The sequence below is a fragment of the Podarcis erhardii genome, assembly GCF_964252035.2.
Source record: "Podarcis erhardii genome assembly, chromosome: 3".
NCBI classification, from domain to species: domain Eukaryota; kingdom Metazoa; phylum Chordata; class Lepidosauria; order Squamata; family Lacertidae; genus Podarcis; species Podarcis erhardii.
This window is the reverse complement of record NC_138507.1, coordinates 21,580,916-21,608,286: the sequence shown is the minus strand read 5'-3', so window position 1 is coordinate 21,608,286 and position 27,371 is coordinate 21,580,916. Positions and strand designations below refer to the sequence as shown.

The 27,371-nt window shown below is 42.1% G+C and overlaps 1 protein-coding gene and 1 long non-coding RNA gene across 2 annotated transcripts in view; one reads left to right on the top strand and one right to left on the bottom strand.

The window, feature by feature from the left end:
* Positions 1–27,371, bottom strand: part of KLHL29 (kelch like family member 29) — a 445,478-nt gene that overhangs the window by 142,530 nt on the left and 275,577 nt on the right. The window lies entirely within an intron of this gene.
* LOC309339412 lies at positions 23,317–25,945 on the top strand. The gene is made up of 2 exons (XR_014155318.1): positions 23,317–24,043; positions 24,341–25,945. It is a non-coding gene; the product is annotated as an uncharacterized lncRNA (long non-coding RNA).

Here is a 27,371-nt window from a genome sequence, read left to right as displayed (position 1 = left end):
GGTCCAAATTTGCTGAGCACTCTTAATTTCAAGAGTCTCTGTTAGCTGCAACACAGCAAAAAAATGGGACAGGGTAGACCTACCAGTTTAGCCTGGATAGTCACAAATTTCAGAGTCCGGTCTTAGGGATCTACTGTCCAATTGTCTCAACTTTTAAAGGGGGGGAAAGCTATGAAGTCCAATGCAGCTGAGGGATTCAATATTTCAAAGGGCTGCCTCTTCCCATATAAGCCTGCGCATTCAGGTGGTGCAATGGTAATCTGAGGCCCATCACTGTGTTCCAGGTCCAAAAGGAGTACTGAAGGTGGCGGCTAGAGAAAAGGTCTTCTGTGTAATAGTCCTCCATCTCTGGAACACTCTCTGCAAGCACCAACTTTTCTGATATTTTCCAGGTGAAAAACATTCATTCTCCTGAACATTTAATGATAATGTTGATGCAGTTAACTCAATCTTTAGTGTAAATGTTTTAACATATTTTATCATGTTTGAATGTGTTTGTGTGTCTCTAACAGTTTAAGATTATTATTATTTTACTATAAATAAATACATCCAAAGATTAGGATTAGGGCCATGGCCCATAAAATCATAGACTTGTAGAGTTGGAAGGGATCCTGAGGATCATCTAGCCCAACCCCACGCAATACAGGAATGTGCAGCTATTCTATACGAGCCTCGAACCTGAGACCTTGGCGTTATCAGCACCATGCTCTAACCAACTGAGCTGTCCATTTACTTGCTGCATTTGTATCATGCCTTTCCTAGGGACAGGGACGGAGCTGTGGTCTAAACCACTGAGCCTCTTGGGTGTGCTGATCGGAAGGTCAGCGGTTCAAATCCGTGTGACAGTGGTCAGCTCCTGTTGCTCTGTCCCAGCTCCCGCCAACCTAGCTGTTCGAAAGCACGCCAGTGCAAGTACAGTGGTACCTCGGGTTACAAATGCTTCGGGTTACAAACACTTCGGGTTACAAATGCCGCTAACCTGGAAGTAGTACCTCGGGTTGACAACTTTGCCCCTGGATGAGAACGGAAATCGCGCAGCGGCGGTGCTGAGCGCGTCTCAGGTTAAGAACGGTTTCAGGTTAAGAATGGGCCCCCGGAACAAATTAAGTTCGTAACCCGAGGTACCACTGCAGATTAATAGGTACTCCTGCGACGGGAAGATAAACGGTGTTTCTGTGTGCTCTGGCTTCCATCATGGTGTTCCCTTGTGCCAGAAGCAGTTTAGTCATGCTGGCCACATGACCCAGAAAGCTATCTGTGGACAAACGCTGGCTTCCTTGGCCTGAGAAGCGAGATGAGCGCTGCACCCCATAATCACCTTTGACTGGATTAACTGTCCAGGAATCCTTTACCTTTACCTTACCATGCCTTTCCTACAGGGAGCTCAAGGCAGCATATACCGGTACTTCTCCTTCTCTGTTTTATCTGCACAACCCCCGTTAGGTAGGTTAGGCTGAAAGATAGTCACTGGTTCAAGTTATGCAGCAATCTTTATAGGTTAGTGGGTATTTGAAGCCAGTATTCCCCTATTCTGGTCTGACACTCTAACTCAGGGGTCAGCCAGCATTTTCAGTAGGGGGCCGGTCCACTGTCCCTCAGACCTTGTGGGGGGCCAGACTATATATTTTTGGGGGCGTAAATTAACAAATTCCTATACCTCACAAATAACCCAGAGATGCATTTTAAATAAAAGGACACATTCTACTCATGTAAAAACACACAGATTCCTGGACCGTCTACGGGCTAGATTTAGAAGGCAATTGAGCTGGATCTGGCCCCCAGGCCTTAGTTTGCCTACCCATGCTCTAACCACTATACCATGCTGGCTCTTTCTTGTGTAGTGTTAGAAAGATGAAGTTGAACATCTCAATGCACCAAAGCGATAGCATCCAAGCTGGATATGTGTCTCTGTGCAGACTGTTTGCCATTTAAATGTATAAGCCAGGCAACAAGGGAGTGCTTTTTTCAGAAACAAAATGATATACCCCTTCTTTGAAATTATTTGTTGTGGTTTCTGCCTTTGAATAATAAAAAGCATCTTACGTGATCCTGGGTGTTGTTTAATCTAAATGTCACGTTAAGTTAAATGTTAAGTAGTTCAAGAAATATTACTCTCAAATTCTCGGTCCCTCTCCCTGTTGCTTTGATATATACAGTTATACGGTAAGTGCTTTATTACATACATAAAGATGCTCCATGCTACAATGCTAGGTATATACTGATGTTACATGTCGTCACTCTGACATATGCACCAGACTCCCAGGCCATTGTGAGAAGAAACTACAGATCTTAATAATTAATGTTTCACATTTTTAGCCAGAATTATCAATGACAGGCTTTGAGCTTTTTCTTTTAGTAATATATCATGGTAAAAATGCACAGACAAGCGATGTGTCAGTCTGATTTTTTCCACCTGATTCAGCAACCCAAAATTCAGACGCAGCAATTTAAGCCGCGTTGCACACTGAAGAATTTAAGTCTAAGCATTTAATCTGTTCTTTCCATAAATTTCTGCTGCTTGTGCTATTATAATGATGCTACTGGTGGAAGTTTATTTATATCACAGAATTCCGGCGTCAGCACATTTGAGATACAACAGCAATCATTCAGTCAATAGTTAACAGCAATACAATATCGCAGATACCAAAGGAAATCAAATATACATTTAGACAAAAGGCAACTGGAAATAGTCACTATGAGCCAGGCAAGGATTTATCAAAACAGAATAAAAAATAAATAAAAATGATTGTTGCACGATTATAAGTACACATGCTGCAGCAGTTCTATTGTATCAATTTTCCATCCTAGTTTTAAACACTCTGCAGATAACTTGTAATATCTATCTATCTATCTATCTATCTATCTATCTATCTATCATCTATCTATCTCAGGACTCTTATGATGTTCTCAGAGTTTGGTCAATGGCGCAAGGGGTCAGGAATCCTACTCCTCTCTCTCATCAAACTCAGGGCAGGGAGAAAGAGACTAGCTGCTGCTTGCTAAACACATGCAGGGAGTAGGAACATTTTAAAAGCTTATCAGTTACACAATGTTTTAGGTATCCAAGGGGAGGGGGAATGATGTTGTCTCAAGCTGAAAAGACCTGAGCAGATCCTATTTCTTTAGTCTGGGGGAAAAGTGTGTCATGCCCTAAATATGCACTGAAACCTGGTTCAGCTTCACGAAACAGGCCAGACCTGTTATCATTTTAGTTGGAGCATATTATTTGCTACTGCGGAGTTATGATCCACGCACTGCAATCACGGCGGAAGAAAGCCATGTGGCTAGGCTAACTATAAGAACATCATGTCAGAGACAATGTAGAAAACCCCCACATTCTTAAATAACTGCCCCATTATGAGTAAACCCAGCACAATTTGAAATAAGAATGTCATTCACCTTCTAGTAAAAAAAGGCATCTCAGGAGAGGCAAGATTTGTACAAGGCTCTATGCATGTTTGTTTTTAAACTATTTATTTATACAGGTGCGTTTGTTATCAAGTGTTCCCATATCAATTTTCTAATCTGCTCTCTCACATATCTCTGAAACACATACAGTGGTGCCTTGGTTCTTGAATGTCTCTGTTGACGAACGTTCTGGAACCCAAACGCCAAAAATTCAGAAGTAAATGCTTCAGTTTTCAAAGGCGCCTCGGAAATCAAACAGTTTCCGCTGCGTGTTTTTCAATTTTCTCAATTGATTTTGCAGACCACACTTTGTGCCCCAGTTTTCGAATGTGTGAGAACTCGATTGGTTTTCCGGAACCACTGTACTATGACTGACCTCCCATGAAAAATGTGGCTCGTGGCTAGGACACCATAGGCATTTCGTTGACATGTGAAAGCTGGGGCACAGAGGAAAGTTATAAAAGGCATCAACAGTGGCAAACTCTGCCCTTGCACCAGTGTGTAAGCATATTATTAAATGATTGCTTAAAAAAAACCCCACACCTTCAGACTCTCCCTCACTCTTCCCAGTTTACTGTTGTTTCAACACTAAGGATCTAATACTTGAGCCTTCATGCCAACCATCTGTGAAATTTTACTTTATCAAGCTATTTCACAGAGCCATTTCATGCAACTGCATTCCATACCCTTTTTTAAACAACAACATTGCACTTAAATAAATAAATATTGTGGAAGGAGAGGGCTGGAATTACTTGTAGCTTTCAGCCAAGCACCTTTATTTGGAGGTGTGAAAACTACATCAGGAAGCCAGTAATATTAAAGACAAGCGCACAGAACAACTTTATACCTTCCCTGCTACTTCAAGATGAAAACCCAGATGTTATATACTTAAGTTTGCGCTGCCATGATGGATATTGTTGAAGGATGGTTTGTGCCACAAACTAGGCCCCAAATGCAAGTCCTGTGCTCCTTCACATTCCCTCCCTTATAGTCGCTTTTAACTGTTCGCTGTTGTTTCTCTCTTCTTAAGTTATGTATGACACAATCACCTTTTAACTACTAGTTTTTAATCCCTTACCTGTTTTAAGTCTTATTTCATCTGTACCGTATGTTTCATCTTATGCTGGTCTGTGACTGAAATAAAGTTTGACACGGATACTCTTATAGACAAGTCTTCATTACAGCCAATCGGTATTTTGCGAATGGCACTTCAGTGAAGGAACATAGTTTTTGGCCGGAGACAGAGAAAGGGGGAAGGGGAATGAAGGCCAAATATAATTTCTTGGACATCTGGCCTGCTACCCCCTAAGCAGAAGCAAATATTTCACTTCAGCTGGAGAATTCTAAACAGGAGTTCAAATGGAATATGGTAGCAGGTGAAATTGTAAGTGGCTGCATAGCGTACATTCCCCTCTGGCACTTTTTAATCAGGAATCCAGGACTCTTAGGTAGAGGTAATATCACAAAGTTACATTGGATTATATGGTGCAAGTATTAACCTTGCATGGGTAATAAATTATTTTTCCTCCCATTTAGAACACAGACATCTGTGCTGAGGGATATGCCTGGATATTTCCACATGAGGACACATGGCTAATATAAAATGAGTAGCTAACCCCCTGAGCAGCAATAACCTAAGACAAAGCCTATCTAAGAAACCAGCTGTAAATATTCAGAAACAGCAGACAAGGCACTGAGCCATGTATGAAATTAGCTTAATACAAGCCAGTGGATTCCGGTGTGGATACCAATGTGAAAATCATCTTAGGAAGAAGACAAATACTGCAAGCAGGAGGGGCAGATGGTGTGCATGAACAAGCAAAACTGAAATACAGTGGTACCTCGGGTTAAGTACTTAATTCGTTCCGGAGGTCTGTTCTTAACCTGAAGCACCACTTTAGCTAATGGGGCCTCCCGCTGCTGCTGCGCCACTGGAGCCCGATGTTCTTATCCTGAAGCAAAGTTCTTAACCTGAAGCACTATTTCTGGGTTAGCAGACTGTGTAACCTGAAGCGTATGCAACCTGAAGCGTATGTAACCCGAGGTACCACTGTACAGTATTATGACTTTTTTGTTCACAGGAAAACTCCAGATAATAATAAAAAAGGCACCCTGTGTTGTGTTTAAAGTTTCAAAGCCAGGTCTCCCTCACCTGGGCTTATGTAACTGAGGCTTTACTGGTCAACACCTAGCAAGGTATGTGGCAGCTTCTTAGATTTCTATGTACCAGCAGATTTTAAGGCTACAGCCAAGGCAGAGCAGATGGATGCTTTAGCCGAGATTCCTGCATTGCAGGGGTTTGGACTAGATCACCCTTGGAGTCCCATCCAACTCCACAATTCTGTGATTCTATAACACACCATCAAACACCAGCTGAGGGAGGGTCTCCGTAGATCTAAACAGCTACTTAGGGAAAGCCTTTAGCACTCAGCTTCTCTCTCCTACAGCAGCTTGGGAGGAATAACCATCTTTTAAAAATTGTGATCCTTTCAACAAGCTAGGTTAAAATAAAAGGCGTGTCTACTCACTCAGTTGCTTTGATCTGCTGAACTGGAAGTGTTGCAGGTGCTACAGAGTACCTGTTCTGCTCTTGCACGAAAGCAATTAGTAAGGTAGCCCCTACATTTTGGAGCTCCCTGCCTGCCTACTGGCACCAAGCAGGTGCCTTCACTGTACTCTTTTTGGTGCCTGTTAAAAACAATTTTGTTTTGGCAGGCCTATCCAGGCACGCTGAAGTTGACACATGTTTGAATCTGTTTTTAGCTTAATTGTTGGTTTTATTTATATTTTTGTGGTGGTGTTGTTGTTGTTCAAAAAAAGCACCTGTTTTAAACTTTGTCTTTTACTGACAATTTTACCGTTTTAGAGGTAAATAACTAAATACATAAACCACTAAATAAATTGAGTTTGAAGCATTTGCAGCTTTGCAGGTTGGGGAGTGGGGAAGACAACAGGAGGATTTCAGCATCACCCTGACTCATTCCATCTGCACAAGCACTGCAATCTGTACAGACAGAACTCTCTCTCCCCCCGCCCCACCGTGTGCTGTGCTGTGGGTACTCCTAACCCCTTAAGTCTACTTTGGGGGCACATAGAGGGAGGAGATGGAGAGCGAAGTCCCACTGTGTTAGCCGTAGCCCTTGTGCAAGGCTTTCACAGATGGGACTTCTTGGGTGAATCCCACCCAACATGGATGACATTACAGAGGTGTATAAACGGGCAGGGAGGGGGAGCAGGAATTCAGGGGGACTGAGTTCCCTTACCTTTTGTGGGGGGGATGTACACCCAATGCCTGAGCCAAAACTCCACCTATATCTGTAAAGTCGTGGCCATTTCTAATCCACCTATATCAATAAAGTTGTGGCCATTTCAAAACCAGATCATTGTCTGCTTTAGCTTATTAATCACATCTTACATCTAAGCACAAGGGACACGGGTGGCGCTGTGGGTTAAACCACAGAGCCTAGGACTTGCCGATCAGAAGGTCGCTGGTTCGAATCCCCGTGACGGGGTGAGCTCCCATTGCTCGGCCCCTGCTCCTGCCAACCTAGCAGTTCGAAAACACGTCAAAGTGCAAGTAGATAAATAGGTACCACTCCGGCGGGAAGGTAAATGGCGTTTCCGTGCGCTGGTCTGGTTTGCCAGAAGCGGCTTAGTCATGCTGGCCACATGACCCAGAAGTTGTACGCCGGCTCCCTCGGCCAATGAAGCAAGATGAGCGCCGCAACCCCAGAGTCGGCCATGACTGGACCTAATGGTCGGGGGTCCCTTTATCTTTACATCTAGCTACGGCCCAGGGGGTGGGGGTGGGGTGGAATAGCACTGCGACTGGGCCTACATTAAACAAACAAACTTCATGGTGAGTTCCCCCACTTTCCCCCCAGAAAAAAGCACTGCTTATAAGGTTATGAATGGTATGGCGATATTGGCTAGAGAACTTTCTTTCATAAAAGAACTTGGAATCAGCCAATGAAATTGATTGGAAGTTATGCTCAGAAGAGACAAAAGGAAGTAATTTTTCATGTAACCTGTAATCTCAAGTTCCACTGCTTTTGAGGTGAAGTGGAAATGAGTCACAGGCTCACGAGACATTTTTCTTTTCGCACCAACAAGCCATGCTTCCAAAACCAGAATCAGGAACCCACCTTATAACCATTGCTTCTGCACCTGGTTTGGAAGGCAAGAGCTAATCAGATACGGCTGTTTCAAATATTACAGTAAATCTGTGGTTGTCACGAAACTGCTAACTGAAGCCATGTGCAAGAGGGGAGGAAGGAGAATGAAACTTATTTCCAATTCATCAAACCGTGTTTTGAGGGAACATTTAAATTGAGCTGTCATTAGCAGATGGAATGTACTGTCAGAATGTAATAATTGCTACTAGTTTGCGTTGCTTTTTTGACATGGTAACCAAAAGTTATGAACATTGGGCGGGGGCGGGGTTTATTAAAAAAAAACAAAACAATTAACTGAATTTCTGTGCCATCTATAGCACCAAATGGCCAGTTTTCAGATTTTACATTCTTTTCCACTGTGCAAGAAGGCATAGAGCTGAATAACTAATGGAGAGAATTCTCCACAAAGCAGACTGCTGTACCAGATACAGATTTTCTGAGCAGTTCATAATTCAACTCCCATGTTAAACAAAAAGAGACAGCTGTGATAATGAAAAGGAGACCCCTGGGGGGGCGGGAGACACAGGTATGTAACGGGCATGACTAGCTACTATGTATAATAGTTGCTCTCTGGTAAGGAAAGGAAGTATGGTTTCGTTTTTAATTTCTGAGTAAATATTTGTGCTTGTAGAGGTTACTTACACACACACACACACACACACACACACACGAGACTAGAAACTACTAAGCCTATATCTATTCTCACCCAGGGGACATGATAGAAAGCTAGACTATGAGCAAACACAGACAATACACTTTATAACAGAGAAACCATTCCAGGAATGAAAGGTATACAGTGGTACCTCAGACGCTTCAGGTTACAAACGCTTCAGGTTACAAACTCCGCTAACCCGAAAGTAGTACCTTGGGTTAAGAACTTTACCTCAGGATGAGAACAGAAATCGTGCGGCAGCAGCGGGAGGCCCCATTAGCTAAAATGGTACCTCAGGTTAAGAACAGTTTCAGGTTAAGAACGGACCTCCAGAACGAATTAAGTTCTTAACCCGAGGTACCACTGTAATCAGCCTGACTAGAAATTACAACAAAAGACTAGCCTATCAGTCCAAGTGACGCCACACTACAGCATAAATTTCTGCAGCATGACTGTGGGTGGGTGAGTAGGACTTCAAAATCTGAGTTTTAAAACCTGCGATATTTTCAGTCACAACTAGTAAGCTTGGGTGGGAAAGGGAGGGGAGAGAGTGTTAAAGCAAAACACCACAGTTATTTCAGAGGCTAAGTGTATAGAATTCACTGGGAGATATTTGCATCAGTATTTGAGGTAAACACACACAAAGGCACAACATAAAGGTCCGGTTCACACATTAGCCTCTAAAAGTGGTGTCATGCTTAAAAAGCCTCTGTACAGACGACGATGACAACAACAACAACAACAAACATTATTACGGTCACAGGCCAGCATAGCCCGTACAAAAATTTACACCCCTTGATAACTTGCGACATTGGTGTAAACTTCTTTAAAAAATAAAAATGCTTTGCTTTGTACTCCAGCATCTCACTATTTTTGTGTCTTTATGCCACACTCTCACCTTTTTTGTGCCTTTCTACAAAAACACATTTCAGAAAGGAGAGCACTTTCTGGAGCCAGCTATGCTTATCATACAATAAGCAACAGAAAATGATAAAATTCAGAGCACATAACATCTCCAGAGATTTAGCAGAAAGAATGCCATTTTTATACCGCTCAGTGTATAAACAAACTTTTAACCAGAATAGATAATGCCTAATGCACTTCTTCTGCCCATTTGAAAAGTTAGCCACTTCCTTCTCCACAACATATGCAACTCTCAGTCTGAAATGCCAACTGCATTCTGACACACAAGGGAAGATCCTGCACAAATAATAATATTAATAATTTATTATTTATACCCTGCCCATCTAGCTGGGTTTCCCCAGCCACTCTGGGCGGCTTCCAACAAAATATTAAAATACAACAGAGCTGCCTTCATTCTCTTAGTCCAGGGGTCAGCAAACTTTTTCAGCAGGGGGCTGGTTCACTGTCCCTCAGACCTTGTGGGTGGCTAGACTATATTTTTTTTTGGGGGGGGGGATGATGCAAGAGCACCACGAGCCCCAGTGGCTGCTTACCTGTGTCTTGCGAGCGGCAGGGGCTGGCGGCGGCGGGACGATGAGCAGTGCGCGAAAGGGCTCTGGAGAAGGGCAGCTTAAAATGGTGGCCACTTGAGCACTGCTGCTGCTGGCACCAACAAAGTCCAGCCCCCTTCCTCCTCTAGGCAGGGCGGGGAGAAGCCAGGAGGAGGGAGGAAGGAGCCGCCGCCACCACCGCCACCGCCGTGTGAGGGAGAGGGAAAGAACACACATGTTGGCGATCCACGTGGCGATTTCCGGACCGTCCGCAGACCGGATCCAGAAGGAAATTGGGCCTGATCTGGCCCGCGGCCCTTAGTTTGCTGACCCATGTCTTCAGCACAGGGAGTCAAGACCACAGACTGCATCCATCCACACAACAAAATGTGTATTGTATCAACTGGTTGAGGCCAGTGGACAGTGAATCCAATCCTCTGGTTCAAATGTGGGCTGTGAACTCACAGGGTTCATAGCTCACAATTGGCCTCAAGAACCACCCAGCACACTGACTTAGAGAAGAGGTGCCCGGAAGTTAACAAAATAGGAACAGATTGCAATAATGCATCCTCCAGGCTACTGGGGGGGGGGGGGACAGAGATTGGAATAGGTAATCAGAGCAAGAGATAAAGTAAGAGCTCAGTATGAGTTGGGAGCTTGTTGGAGCAACCAATGTTTTTCCTAGGAGCTGTCCCAGGTACTGAAGAACCTGGGCTTGCATTAATATGAATGCAACTCGCTGCTTCTGTGTGTGAGTTTGCAGTCTGTGGACCAGTGTTTTTAATCTCAGTACCTGGTATTAAACTGAATAGGGATCCAGAGACTCTTCTGGACAGGTAGGACAACCTGCATTCTCCCTTCCCATTCACCTTCCCAATGGGAAGCTACAGGTTTGTGCAGGACTAGCAGCGAGGAAAGAACACACATGCACAGATATACTCCCCAGTTAACATTTACCAGAAAGCAGAACATGGGAGTGCACAACCAGTCAACCATTAACATACCTCTTTGCTGGGTTTTAGCTCTTCCAGGTTTTTTTTTTGGGGGGGGGTGTTCAAAGAGATGCATTTTTTTTGGCAAGGACTAGCAATAACATATATATAGAAATGACGAAGGAGTGGGATACGTCAGTTCAGTTCTACTGTTAAACCTTGAGAAACTTGCAGTGACAGCTAGCTGGATTTTACAGTCAACAAGAGTCGTCAGATGGAAAGCTATCTAAGAACTGTAGTCAGAAGCTAGTGTTTGTTTCTAAATGCACTTTCTGAAGAAATTGGATCTCAACCAGCCTGTCCTGGGGATTTTAAGCACTTTATTTGTATTTTGAAATTGATTTTGGGAGCTCTGTCTCTGTTCCTTTAACAACAGCTGAACACAGAAATTTAGCCCTCCTTTCCAGTTATCTTCATGATAGGAAAAGCTCTGCCAGTTTAATTTCTTTGTTTTAGACTACTTTTTAAGACACATGGGCAAAAACAGGAGGAATAAAGATAAGATTTATCTCATTCACACTTCCCTATACAGGGCTGTCTTCTGAAGGTTATATAGCTACTCATCTCATTGCTATAATAGGGGAGAAAAATTGAGGATCATATTCAAATAATGTTAAGGTTGCGTGAACTTACATTTAATGGCAAAGTGACCAAGAAGTATATTTGTTTTTGTGTAACACTCAGCAGTGTGGTGGTGGTCCCTTTGAAGATTTGGACAGAATGTTCCATAATAATTATGCTATAAAATGACGTAGCATCACTTTGTGGGAACATTCGGTCCAAATTGATACAGGGAAGGCTGTCAGGCTGCTGTGGGCACCCAACTTGCAATGGTGTCAAAGTTTCCTCATTTTCAAAAAAAGGGGGGGGAAACACCTTCAGGAACTTCATCTGTAAATATAAGCCCACCCTCACCTGAAAATTCTTAGATTCTCCCTAAATATTAATCCAATATTCAGGCAGGGGCATTCTCACCTTATCCCCACCTCTGAAAGTAATGAAAAAGTCTGGGCTGATTGCTTCTCTGCCCAGCACTACAAAATGCCCTTAGGCGTTTCACTTCCATATGAATGTGGTTCACATAATTATTTCTGAAGTGCTGAAATCACCATGAGATGATTCTCCTAAATTTTCATGAAAGCACCCTATGCGGTAGAATCATAAGTTACTGTGCTGAGTAAGTCAATTGCCATTATTTTAAATATTCTTTATTCATTTCTACACTGCAAACTCACAATATATGTGTGTGTGTGCGCAACATACAGAATCTCAAATGAAACCCAAACAACATAGCAAATAAAAGCAAGCAGCACACACTAAAATAAACAAAAATACAAAATGGGTCATCTGGCACGGATATAAAAACCGTAAGTTATTTTCTTAAGAGGGCTTGTTGAAATTAAGTCTCAAGCTGACATGGTAGGGTCAGCCTAGCATCGTGTGCCAGTGCTTTCACAAAACCACTTTACTATTTTTAAAAATCTCAAGGGGTGAGGGAAGTCATGTGATCAAGCCATGTCACTGAATGCTAATTACCTAGCTGTTACTTTGTTCGTAATACAGAATCTATGAAGAAATTGACAGAAGAGAGCAGCCGGCTCATTCAACCTCCAGCCATTTAATCCAGTACAATATGGGACTCATTACAGGAATTAATATCTTGCACTCTTTATTCCTCTGCCCACAGCGGCTGGCCTACTTATGTGAATCGCATATTGGACACTGTTTGTTTCAAGTCTCCCTCCCTCATCTTTTGGATATTAAGATACCGTACATCTAAACAATTAACTGCTTTAAATTTAGCTTCCCCTTAAATTACTTTCTTTCTTGTACACATAGAGTCTTTCTATATTTCCCCCCACTGTCTTTTGTATTTTGCAATGGCAACTCCACTAAAAGCTTATTATACAGGGGGTTCAGGTTAGAGGGGGAGAGCTAGGTGGATTGCAATTATTCCTTCAAGGGATGAGTTTTTGTTGCACAGGCTGTACAATTAAGTGGAAGTTCCTGTCTATATTTTTCTCTTGTACTCATGGAGAAATCAATAAGAAATAAGGCTGCTTGTTATTTAGTGACCTTTAATTGTCCTGCAAGTATCAGGGAGTCTGTATCCACCAGTAGTTTATTAAAATTTGTAAGAGTGGCTGGCTGTAAGATATGAAGTGTTCTAAAGGGGGGGAAATGTTTTAAAATTGAGATCAGGGCATTAATACAGGGAGATAATGGCAGAGGACTCAGTTTATGCGATAAGGAAGCAATGGCATTTCCTTTAGAAGTTTACATACTTCTTAACAAATCCTTTATTTATTTTTAACATGATTATTCTTAAGACGAAGTATTATACTAGTTAGTTAAGACTCCAGAGTGATGTATTTTCAACTGGAACACATTTTATTTTCAAGTGACATAGGCACAATAAAAGGATGCTATTAACTAATTATTGTCTGAAGTTTAGCACCAGGTTATCTACAAGAAGGAAAGCAGTAATGTGTGTTAGTGATTCCCTTCAGAAGATATTGCCAATATCCTGATGCAGAGTGTACATTCTGTTGTCTTCAGTAGATGAAAATGATTCATAAGAAAGTTTAATATTACACAAAATAAGATTTAGCATTTCAATAAAGATTCAACTAAAAGACTTCTGAGATTTATGAAGAAACATCTTAGACTGCAGGTTTCAGAGGCACAACCGTCTTTCTTCAGAAAGCATGTTGTTAAGATGAAATAAACATTTAGTTTATCAAGTATACACATAAGCCATGTTGTGAAGCTCAGAGTTTAAACTACAACTTGCTGCACGTTTAAATAATCACTCCAAGTTTTTATTAATCGGGCGTAAGCAATTTCAATATATTCTCCCTAATTAAATTGATCATAACGGCCCAGAGAGTGCTGCAGAGTGTACTGTTATGATCAACAACAATGAGACCTAGAGGTGTTGTTGTTATAAATTGAACTGAAAAACGACAACAACAAATGACCATTTAGATACTGGTTAAACATATTCCACTTACGTGTCAGTAACGTTTTGGACAGAGAACTTTGCAAATGAAATTGAGCTGAATGCATTGATGGATTTCCACTTTGAGTATCCAATGTTTCTTCTGTTGAATGAGGACCAAGTACATAGCACCTAATGTTGTGTAATTGCTGATCACTCATAGGGAGGGAGGATCGACTCCAGCCCACTATGAACCGGTGATCAGCTGTGGCAAAACTGATAGTGCTGACCATCTGAGCATGAAGTGGATCTTTGGATCAGGGACTATAACTATAAATCCTAGCTTAGATTATAGGAAATATAGTAAATAAAGTGATCACAATACAGCAAGGTTAACTTGGGATCACAGTGGTGGACCCCTTTTTCAAATGTTCTGCTACAACTTGTTTTGAATGTACATATTTATTGTCAGATAAAGATGTCAGACCATACAATAGCTTCTCCATTATCTGACGTGATTGTCCAGAATTCATGGTGCCTTTCATGTGAGTGTGGTTAGATGTAGTGCACAGAGTATTAGGCCTCAACATAGGATAAAGGTAAAGGTAAAGGGACCCCTGACCATTAGGTCCAGTCGTGACCGACTCTGGGGTTGCGGCGCTCATCTCGCTTTATTGGCTGAGGGAGCCGGTGTACAGCTTCCGGGTCATATGGCCAGAATTACTAAGCCGCTTCTGGCGAACCAGAGCAGTGCATGGAAACGCCGTTTACCTTCCCGCCGGAGCGGTACCTATTTATTTACTTGCAATTTGACGTGCTTTTGAACTGCTAGGTTGGCAGGAGCAAGGACCGAGCAACGGGAGCTCACCCCATCACGGGGATTCGAACCGGCGACCTTCTGATCGGCAAGTCCTAGGCTCTGTGGTTTAACCCACAGCGCCACCCGTGTCCCCCAACATAGGATAAGCAGGTTCAAATCTCAGCTCAGCCATGAAGCTCACTGGCAGACTTGTGACAGTCACTATCATTCATCCAGAGGCAGAGTTAGGGGCGCACGACCAGTTTGGTCATACTAGGCACAGAGCCTGTTGGGATTTTTGACTACATGCTATTTGATGCAGCTTCCCACAAAGCAATTAAGGAGTTGGTTGAAGGCCAAGAAGACTGAGCAGAGGGAGTTATTCTGCCTAGAGATATGGCGCCTTAGATACAACTCTGCTATTGGTCGAGGTCTCCACACAGGCATGATGACTCATGACCTTCCTTGTTGGTTAGCTGGTTGGTCAGTGTGTGTTCTGAGAGTCGTCTGGAGTTTGTTCAGTGAGAGAGTTAAGATCCGTGTCTGTATCCTGTATATAGTAACTTGTAAGTCTGCTATAAATAATAAACACCTATAAGTAACCAAGTTACTGGTAGCAGCGTCTTGTTCCTGCTTCATTCTACCTGTCTGCAACTGATTGCTTCTGGAAGTCTGTGTATGCTCTGCTATATTCAACTGGGTCTGGCTAAGATCCTGCAACAGGGTAAGGTTGCGAAACATCAATAGAGCCTTGGGGGCACCACAACTACAATGTATAATGGGAAACGAGAGGCAGGGAGCACCAAATTTTGGCATCACACGGGATGCTGCTGAATTTTGAGATCCCAAGGTCGGCATTATATAGACAAAGTGCTATGTTATGGTGACCATATATGCATCCCTGAACTCCTTAAGAGTAAGGGCAGGATAAAAATGTCACATAATAATTTCTGCGTAAGCAACATTCCCACCTGAATGTTTGCAAACCATAGAATTTAGACGACAATATAGTCAGCTGAAAAAGAAGTCACAAATTCAATGTCTTTCAGGGATTGCCATCAGAATATTTATTCACATCTTGTAAATATCAGAATCCCTGGTATATGCTGTCAGCTCTTGGCAGAGACAAACATGCACACCACATTCTAAAATTTGTAGCAGAGATACTTAAAACCTCATACTGTGACAAAATGTATAAGGAAAATGCAATTGTCCCTGACAGAAGCCACTGCAACATCACTAACAAGAGCCTTAGATTGACCCATATGCTATAAAATATCCCACAACCACTCTTTGTGAGGTACATTTCCACTGGCTTTTGAACAACGCCACAACCTTCCCAACATTATTCTTAAATTAGAGAAACTTAGAAGGATGGTGGAAAGGATGAACTGAACCTTCCTTCTTTTATGCATGTTTTTTTGAAACAGAATGTTTTAAAGCAGAGGCACATAGAATCCAGCTTTGGCTTCATGAATTTTTCATCTTGAAGGTCCACAAATATTACCAAAAGTCATGTTTGATTTTTTGTGTGATGAATTTTGAATTTCCTCTGGTCAACAAACAGCAACTTGGTAAGAGGGGTTCCCTTGGAACTGTTAAAAAAAGCGCAGTAATAGCTAATGTTTAGATTTAGCTCTGTTTACATATTTGATAAGGACTTCTGTAGGAGAATGAATAAAGCTCCAATTTCTTCTGTGGGAAGATTAGCCAAACATAAATTATCTGTAAGACATGCATCTATAGAGGGGCTTGTGATGTGCCACTATCAATATATTAAAATGCTTAGGCCTTGCTGACTCATGAACTGATGAGGATATAAAAATGAACAGACATCCAGAACAGTTACGAAGCACACCTGCATTCCAGGACAGTAACACCAACAGTGGAATATCTGTCTCTCGATCTCTCGCCTTTGAAACCCAGGACATGGAAGTCACACTCATAACAGTGCCTAGATGCAAAACACAGGACGCTGGGCTGGTGGAGTGATGGTACTCAGGGACAGCATGGAATCCAGCAAAAACCTCGGATTAGCCTTGATTAGCCTTGATACGCAAACCTCTTTCCTCTGCTGTCCAGTTCTGTTTCTTGCCTCCCTTTCTGTCTAATTGATTCCAAGCTCGAACAGCTTTGGAATTAATTAAAACTGCATGGTATCATCATCATAACTAGCATGACAGGCAAAGACAGCATGAGCAGCCTTGGCCCTGCGTGAAAGGAAACTGGTGGGGTGAAACCAGAGCACAGCAGCCAGATGTCATTGTAGGTTGGGATGGAAGCGGAAGCACACCTGCCCAAGCACCCACCAGTGACTTTTCAGTGTGCCATTGTTCAGTGCAGTAGAAGAATAATGTAAGCAAACACTCAGCAAAGACCGAAGTTTTATTGACATGATTTCATCCTGCCTTTCCATGTTAATTTGCTAGAGACATGGATCATTCCATATCCACCTCTCTGCATTTCTAACATATGATGCAACAACCACTGCCAAACTTTCCTGGGAATACATCAGAAAAAAGGTGGTCTATACAGACAATTACTGCAGAAAAGGACGTTTATACTTAGAACATAAATAAGGCTCCCATTCAAAACACTGGTTAATCTTGCTGGCTTTAACTTTTCCTAGTCCCAAACACTAGGTAAAACTTGCAGAATAGAAGGCCTGATTTAAGGAGGAAAATCCCAAGTACTCATACAAGCCTTAAAAAGAAAGGTCACATTTAGGATTTTTTAAATACAAAATCAAGACAACTCAATCTCATTTCCTGCTGAAATTCCTTAGAACTGCTTGTTCTAAATGTGCTCAAGGTAATATCCAAGGCAATTCCTAAAGTGGTTCTTTAGAGTTTGTTTACAAGAGCCTAATGTGGGTCCCCCCCCCCCATATTTAATTAGTTGTACTCAGGAGAGACTCAATGAAATTAATGGACATGACTGAGGTCCATTAATGTCACTGGATCTACTCTGCAAATGATTAACATTGGATAGAACCCTTGGGTAATGTTACATAATTCCTGAGCAAATAAGATTTCGATGCGAGAACTGCAAAACAACAAAAAATTCCTGAGTAAGTGAGATTGTCACAAGGTTCTTTTCTGAGTACCACCACAAACTAAGGTATGGAGGGTGATCACATGAGAAATAGCCTTTTCAGTAATGGCCCCCTGGCTGTGAAAATTCCTTGTCAGGACAGCCTCATCTGGTGTCTACCTTAATGTCTTTCCAGCACCAGGCAGAGACCTATTGTTTCAGAGGTCTTTTGTTTATTTATTTATCTATTTATTTTTATTTAATTAATCTGGGCATTTATACTATGGTTGTTTTAGTGTTGTGGAATTTATCCCTTTGGCTTTCTGTTGCAATTAAAACTGCTGCTGTGATGTTTTACTCTCTAGATATTTGCTTTAGAATGGCTATATTGTGAACCTCCCTGTGCTCTTCAGAAGAAGGGTAATATACAAACTTAATAAACAATAAAAAACTATACTGTTTTCATAGTTTTATCTGTTACTTTATCGGTTTTTGTTTTCTTGGAATTGTGGTTCTTAATCAGTTTGATTTTCAGTATTGCTCAGAGAACTACTGTTCTTGGGCAATGGACAGATGAAATGAATGAATAGAATAACTTAGAAGACTGTCTCTAACTAAAGTGGTAAGAAGAGCAGATGCTTTTAACAGGATTCTACTACAGTAAAATGAGGCCAGATAATTACATTTTCCAGAAGAGATTCTGCTCCTGTGTGACATTCCTGTCTTCTGTCCAAGTATTTTGTTCTAAGCCATGATGCATCAAAGCATGCCTTTAAATAAAAATAGTCAGATGGGTACTCTTCTAAATTCAGTCAAGAGCCGGCTCTAATTTTCAGCCTTGAAAAATGTGTCACTTGCTTACTTAAGCTTTCTACACTTCCAACCCCTTTCTAAATCCAGAGCTGTTTTACAAACACAACCGTGTACTTTAAGCAAAATGCAAGGGCTGCATTTCTTAGCTGTTGCGATCTGATGTGCATCTTTTACTACTACATCTAACCTAGGTTTGCGTCTTGGATTTCCTATGATACTTTAAAGTGGTAATGTGAGAATCAATGATAAAAGATGTCACTGAAATCCTATGCTGTTCTGCATCTGCCGAGGACAGCTCTAATCCACGAATTATTGGACAAGATAATGGCTTCATTAGCATGCACTTCAGGGCCCTTAATACATCCATTAGTGACAGTTTTGAAGTAGCAGTGCTATGGTTTGTCATTTCCCACTGAGGAAAGCTGAAATTAGTGGGACTCCGAAATATACAATAGGTGTCAGCTAAATGCCCTCTTGATCATAGGATTGGGGTAGGGGGTTGATTGGAGGAGCGTGGAAAAAGATCTCCAAAGCTCTTTCTTAAGTAAAGTTTCAGACCTCCACCACTCTCCCCCGTCTAGCCTTGACAAGCTTTCAGTTAAAAGATTATTGTCAAGACCCTTGAATGATGTCTCTTTTGAAGAAGAAATGGCAGATGTGTACATGCACACATAACCACTCCTATCATCATCATGTCCGAATTCTGCCATTGTATAGAAAGGCAGGTCACTGCTCTTCTCAAAACGGACGGGCCACTTAATTTACAAATGTCTGTGCCACCTGCTCTTGCTTCTCTGTAACAAGATAAAAAGGACATGCTTCTTGGGGAGGGCTCACAGATCACGCATGCTGCTCTAGAAGGCTTCCCAACACTGTGTAGTGCATACCCTCCAACATTTCTCCAATGAAAATAAGGGTAAAGGTAAAGAGACCCCTGACCATTAGGTCCAGTCGTGACTGACTCTGGGATTGCAGCGCTCATCTCGCTTTATTGGCCGTACAGCTTCCGGGTCATGTGGCCAGCATCACTAAGCTGCTTCTGGCGAACCAGAGCAGCGCACGGAAACGCCGTTTACCTTCCCGCCAGAGCTATTTATCTACTTGCACTTTGACGTGCTTTCGAAATGCTAGGTTGGCAGGAGCAGGGACCGATAGACGGGAGCTCACCCCGCTGCGTGGATTCGAACCGCCGACCTTCTGATCGGCAAGTCCTAGGCTCTGTGATTTAACCCACAGTGCCACCCATGTCCCAATGAAAATATGGACATCCTATTCTATTATTATTATTATTTTATTCATACCCCACCCATTTGACTGGGTTCCCCAGCCACTCTGGGCAGCTTCCAATATATATAAGAACATAATAAAACATTAAGCATTTAAAAACTTCCCTATACTGGGCTGCCTTCAGATGTATTCTAGAGGTTGCTTCTTGACTCGGGGGTCACAGAACTCCATACCCTCCAACATTTCTCTGATTAAAATAGGGACATCCTAAGGAAAAGCAGGACATTCTGGGATCAAATCAGAAACCAGGACGGCTTCTGTAATTACAGGACTGTTCCTGGAAAACAGGGACACTTACAGGGACTGGTAGTGGTTTTTCAGAAGGCACAAGGGGGCTGGAATACACTTCTGTAGAACAGCAGAACACCACCACAGGTGACTGAGGCCGTATTTTACACAGTTCTTCAAAGGCAGCATGTAATTCACCATCCAAATTAAAACCATCCAACCATCCAAATTAAAACCGGCTAGTACAGGAATAGGTGCAGTTGGCACATCATTCAAAGGTGTGTGAAGATGCTCCAAGACAGATGCACTACCTGATATTCTGAAAGCTAGATCCAAGAGCACTCCCAAACTACAAACATAACTCTTCAGGTGAAGTTAGCCTCAGTTAAGGAAAATAGAATTCACCATTTAACTAGTACAAAATACACACACAAAATGGTTAAGAATACCCAGCCTTTACAGTCTGTGAGCTGGATATTACATGGCTAACTTGCTCAGGGGCTGAATTCTCCTGGCCATTACGCCACTGCTTTCTCCCATGCACAGTAGCTGGAGGTTCCCCAGGCTGAAGCACCCTGTCACACTAACTGAGTGGGGAGTAGTGGTGAGCTTCACATTTAAAGTCATGGCAGCTTACTGGGCAAGAAGCCCGAGAGCAGCACTGCCTTTCCCTGGCCAGAACATTCACCTCATCTGCTGCTACTACTTCCCTAAGCCTCCTGCCCAACTTTCCTCCTGGAAAGGTTCAAGTGAGATTATTCTCCCAGGGGCCTCTGCAATGTTCTCTCATTCTGTGAAGGGTGCTTTGCTGGCTGAGAAGTGGTGCCTGGATACGGTGCTACTGATTGGGAGAGTACACGGCGCATACTGGTCCTGCCATTTTGCACAGGGTCCTCACTTCACTAAGTTAAAGGGGATTCACTGAACCCCCTTTTAAGTACCAGGCCAAGCTCACAGAAAGTCACTAGCTAGAAAGCCAAGGCAGATTTGTTTCAGAATGATCACTATCATCAATGATGACTGCATCTTACCAGCTTTAATTCTTAGTGAACTTTTTTTTAAAAATGTCACTCATTTTGTTCAAGGTGCCTGCAATACATTTTCTATTATGCTAGGCTATGAGGGCTAAAAGGTATCTTACATTCAAAAGGCATGCAACAGTGGGAAAATGGCCCATTTTCTGCTAGAAAAGTCACTTCAGATATACAATGAATTGAAGAAAATGTTCCATTTAACATTTGTTAAAAAACCTGAAGCATTTTTATTAGGGATTGTAGGGAAAGATCTGCCAAAAAAGCTGAAAAAACATCTTCATGTATGCGACAACGGCCGCAAGAGTTTTAATAGCACAAGGATGGAAGGCTGAAGAAACCCCAACTAAAGAATCATGGCAAGAAAAATTGATGGATTATGCAGAACTGGCAGAACTGACATACAAGCTACGGGACAAGGATAACTGTGACTTTAAAGATGAATGGGAACCCTTTACAAAGTATTTGAAGACACAACAAAGCAAACTGGACTCCTTGGCTGGTCTTGAATAAACATTCACAAACTTTTTATTGATAATAATCAGCTAAATAGTTTGAGGATCTATACAACTGTGTAACAAGCAGAAAACAGCATTTTTAGAGAAATCAAAGACTGGAACTGAGGGAAGTCGGGGGTGGGTGGGTTCTGCGGGGGGGAAGGAAAAATGGTGGGGAATAAGGATGATATGTTTCTGGATAATATGTTTTGTTTTAATTTTGAATAAAAAGTTATTTAAAAAAGGAAAAAAAGAAAAGTCACTTCAGGAGAGGGTAGGTGGGAAAAGGCATAGCCACATACGGCTGACACCACCATGAAATAATCTGGTTGTTTTTATCTCCTCTGAGTGATGGTTGCCACCTGAAGTTCATCCATCGGGAGATGTTAATAACTCATTAACATGGTATAAACTGCTCACCTCAATCAGAATTATCACACACTAAAAAGGAACAACCAATGCAGGTAGGGCTTGACCCATCAGACAAGGCATATGCTATCACAGAAAATACTAAATTCAAAACAGTAACCATAATCCTTTGTGCACTTACGTGCACACAAGTCTCTACTGGGTTTAAGTGGAGCTTCATTACACAAGACTGCAACCATTAAGGAGACAGCATCTAATTTAGGTGTTCCATAATGTTTCCGCCTGTAACATTAATCTTTTCCTAAGTTGCTAGGAGCTGAAGGCAAAAAGCAAAATAATTTCCCCTTGGATTTGACAAACTTAGACACGAGATATTCATGTTCTTCCCCACCTGCAGATAAATATATATTTGCAAAAAATATGTAGAATTCCAGAATACATATGGATAAACATGTATTATTGGTGCTCATTAACCTATAATACATAATTTCTTTCCTTTGATTATCTTCATTTTGTTATAAGAAGAGCCTCATTAACTGTATTATATTTCCTAACGTTTTATAAGCATCCAAAGTCATTCTGCAATTAGAGGAGGAAAGTCTGGGTCTGTTGCAATAGTAAAGAAATTCAGTTTGTTTTAAATTAGAATATCTCACATCATCAGCTCCCAAGTTTGGTGAGAAATGTGTTATAGCAGCAGCTGAATAAAACAATTCTTTTTCTCAAAATGTCTTTAAGCGCATTGTAAAAAAGTTATAATGCAATACCATGCCCACATACTGCCTACTCCCGATATCTACTACATCGCTATTCTGTTTGTTAGATAACACAGGGCCTTCTGTATTCCAGAAGGAGGTTGTAGAACTTGCCCTTAGAATGCTTCAGTTGGTTCCCTCGGCTGTCAAACTATAGGCTGTCAAACCCATTTTATTTCACCCAGCTTCCAGTTTGCTTTCAAATGTTTGCACCCCTCCATTTTATTTTCAAACGTTTTATTTATTACTTCCATTTCTAAACGGTTCTTCCTCAGCTTTGATCTGAGGGTAGTTTACAGTCTGGACAACAGTAAGATGCCAATAACAATTTAAAAACCGTTATTAAAATGCGCCCATAATGAACAATGTAGGAAGTAGACATTCATCAGTTCACAGCTGGTCTCATCTAGATTAAACCCCTCCAAAGGCATGGGGGGGGGAAGGTACACACTTAAATCATTTAACAACATTTTAAAAGGTTTATATTATTAGGCCTCTTGGTTCTGAAGTCCATAAATATAGATTTCTGAACCTGGTTTTATTGTACTTTGATTCTCTTCATCATAAACCATATCAGAGGCCATATGGAGTGACATATAAAAACAATTAAGAGTCCAACAAGATGGCTTCCATTCTTTTAGGCACTAGTCATGCTTTAGGCCAGAGAGCAGGGACTTGACAGCTTATCCACCACTGCTGATCTTTCCCTGCAATGCACAGGCAGAGCGAGTCTCCCCATGACCCAAGATGAAGCAACTTCCTCGAGCGCAGAATCCACAGGGGCGGAAGATCAGCTGCTGCTGCTGCTGCTTCTGCAGCTGATGCCAATTTCTGACAAGCAAGCACCGTGTTGCTTCCTGCCCCACCCCATCCCCACCCCCACCCCCACCCCCAGACCACCCCCAGACCAGCAAGCAAAACCTTTCAGGTGGCTCCCTTTCGGCTTAAGAGTCCTAGCAAAAGGCAGGCATCCCTGTCCAGCATTGCTTCCTGGTTTTGCAATCATCAAATGCAATTTGCACTTATCACTTCCATCCTTGTGTGTGTTTAAACAAAGAGGTTCACTTACAAGTAAGTGTGTGCACCAACGGCACACACTTCGCTTTCATTTATTGCCTTGGTTTGGTCTTCTGCTTCCCCCTTCTCTCCTGCTCCTGATTTCCCCTCATTTGGAAACAAACCTCCTGCATTTCAATTGAATTACTTTCATGTGTTTGTTCTCGCCCAGATGAGGAGCATTCAAGGCTTCCTGTGCCGGTTCCTCTGCCCCCCCCCGCAACCCCCCCCAATCTTTGTATTCTGTGTTTTGCACATCAGCTGTAGTCTACACAAAGAGGGGAAACCCCTCTCTGTGCAGGTTGCCACTGTTGTGCAAAATGCAGAAAACTAAGGTGAAGAGGCTCTAGCACCATTACCTTTCCCATTCTTGAACTGCATATTGTTTTGAACTGTATATTGAGTGAGAGAAGCACTATATACAGCAGCAATGTAGTTTATGCCACAGGCTTTGCTCTAAGAAGCAGGCACAACTCTTCCTTCTGTTGGTCTGGGTGTGTAGGACCCTTAACAATCTACAGTTCTCAGGGCACAATTGTTAAAGTTGCCTCAGGTGCCAAATCGAATCCCCGCGACGGGGTGAGCTCCCGTTGCTCGGTTCCAGCTCCTGCCAGCCTAGCAGTTTGAAAGCACGTCAAAGTGAAAGTAGATAAATAGGTACCGCTCCAGCGGGAAGGTAAACGGTTTTCCGTGTGCTGCTCTGGTTTGCCAGAAGCAGCTTTGTCATGCTGGCCCTATGACCCGGAAGCTGTACGCCGGCTCCCTCGGCCAATAAAGCGAGATGAGCGCCGCAACCCCAGAGTCAGTCACGACTGGACCTAATGGTCAGGGGTCCCTTTACCTTTACCAGGTGCCAAAATGCCTCAGGCAGGCCCTGTGCATAGGTGCAGGAGAATGGATGCATACTCTGTTCACATGGGGTGCAGAGACCCACAACATATACCAAAGCCTCCTACACCATGCAAGATTCCATAGTAGGTGTTCAGAGATGTTCCTCAGCCTCCATGACGACTTGTTCCCTGAAGGCAGAATTTTGAAAACGACTGGTTGAGAGAAAGGAAAATGAAGAAACTACTAAGAATCTGTCATTACCACTTTCAGGCTATTCTTACTTTAATTAAACACATACAATATGCATGTGGCTACTTTTTGTTTTTTTTTAAGGGAAGAGTTATTTTTTCATATTATGGAGGCTGGAAGCAGCATCTCACAGATGCAATGCTTTCATTATTTCCAAAACAGAAATGATACTAATTATATCATCTGTCTTCATTATAAAAGCTAAACAAAACTTTTCATTCATAGAGAACTGCTATTTAGTCAATTAACAGGTAATGACCCATAATACAAAGAAGATTGAAATTGGGAATTACATTCATGTGAGTTTGGTTCTCTGGCTCCCCTCAATTTTGTTCTTTCAGTGAGTGGGAAGAACTGTCTCTTCACTAATTCTTTTCCATTAATGGCTTCTCATAACCCTTGGGAGTTGGTCCAAAAACCAGTAAAACCCAAATGAGAACAAAATTGACTTTTAAAAAGATCATTCACTCCAGTGATGTAAACAGCTTACTAAATCAATCTGCCACACGGGCAAGAATTAACTTGGCAGTGGAACAGAAATTACACATTTCAAAGTTCAGAATTTCTCAAACTGCATAATCATACACACACAAAAATCTCCAGGATGGTCTTGAGTTCAGCAGAACCATGCATTTTAAAAACATGAGACCCATATGCTCAAAATAGGGATATCTTTCTAATTGAGGAGAACAGCTAACAGTGCACGCCTTGTATTGAAATCTGATCCTTCTGCAAGCGGCTCTCTGCTTCTCCTATAGTCATTAAAGCAAATGACTTCAATGAACATTAGGACCAAGGAAATCTTTTAAAGTACCTCCAAATGTTTATAGAAACATTGCTAGTCATTCATTAGTGCCTTCCATGCTGGCCATTCATTAGTGCTTCTAATTTCTGAATCAAAGGGAAATAACACCTCCAAATTATCCCAGAGACTATTATGAAGAACACATTCTAATGAGAAAAGCCACCACGGTGGTTCTTCCTCACAATGAACTGGACCAATATAAAATGTAAGAAAAAAGAATCGCACTGATGCGTTGCAAGACAAGCCCTCACATGGACAAAGGCATTTCGATGCTGGAAACAAAAGTCCAAATGGCATCCCACCTACTAGAGCCAACACTTTTAAGGAGCCCAGCTGCAGTGCTCAGAGATCAATTATTGCCATCATCTACCCCAACTTAAAATGCCACCAGAAGCTTCATCCTGCTGCCAAGTAGGACCGGTCCAGACAGAGGGAACTTCCTATGGGCCTTCTCAAACCTGGAGCTGGTCACGAGATTAGTTAGAAAAGCATTGACCTAAATCGGTAAATCTCCCAAGGGCTGGTCCAAAAGTTTTAATCCACCCAGTCTGAAATGTGGAAGCCGGGGGGGGGGGGGAGTTTCTGTGGTCATGCTTTATGTAAAGGCTGTAACGTTTAAACCCAGATTGGCACATGTTGGATAAAGACCACTCAGGTCTAAAACGCTACTGTGCAGAATTATTATTTTTTAATCTTGGTTTCCACATGGACAATTATCTGCAAACCCTTTTCATGTGACTCAACTGGCGATGTAAAGTATCTTCACCAATAAGATTTTAGGAAATTGGGGGGGGGGGCGTTATGAAATTTATGTTGCACAATGATTTCTAATCACATCAGATTAGTCTGGAACAATCTTCATTTGCTATCATCTATTATCTCCCATTTGCAATCTTTTTCCATGCCCTTTTCCCATTCAATATTTGTTCCTCTAAGCTCTTACATGATTTTTTCCGAAGTTAATAATATATTTGCAGTTACTGGGTTCGTTTTTCTTCCTTTTCTTAGGCCGCACTATACCTGCCTGTCTTTGAAATCTACTTGCAGTTAATCCATTCATTTTAAAACAACCTTGCTGTATGATCTGCAATTTCAGGAATCAGCTCCTATTTTATTCCTAGAGGGAGATGATCTCTGCCCCATTTTTCTCACTCCATGCCAATTTGAGCACATTAAGGAGCTTTTAACTGTGCCTCAGGATTAAATACAGCAACTCCTTCCCCCACGCTTGTTTGCATCAGCCAGCCTTTAAGCCTGACCTCTTTCAACTTCCTCCTTACTCATGCCACGCCAAACTTTATCATTCTTCTTTTCTCAACTGTCCTTCTGTAGTGTTTACACTTGTCCCCTTACAACCTGATCCTAAACATATCTACTCAGAAGATCACAATTTGACTCATTTCCAAACTGGGCTGCCATTACATGTGCCTGGAACTAACTGGTTCCTACCTCAACTGTGGTCACCCCTGTGATGTCCCGGAATACGTAAAATGATTTTATCCTTCATGATTCTGCTCAGAGGTGGCTTTTGCCCATGGAAACTGGCAAAGTGGAAGGCAGGGAGATCAACAGTAGCTGTGGCCAGAGCCAGGCAGAGCCAACTATTTTGTCCCCATCCTCCTTCCTGTTGAGTTATAAAGGGCAACATAAAGACTGAGAAGGAAGCTGACAGTAAGAAGGCAGGCAGGTGTGAGTTGCCCGAGGGCAGACCTGAGGTTGGTGAGGCATAAATTCTCTCAGAGGATTTGTAGCATTGGCCAGAGAAACACCAGCTGCAGGAATCTTGCTCCCTCCTTCCCTGACAGAAGTAACACATGGCTCTCTACTTTACAGAGAATAGTCCTCTATTTGGAGGGAATTCTGGTCTGAGTCTACTTGAAAGATGAAGAACTTACAAGCAAGAGGTGTGTGTTTGTGGTGGGAGAGTTGCCCATTTCATTTTACATATTTGTAAAAAGCTGAATGTGGATTAAAACTTAGCAATTTAGTAGTGTCA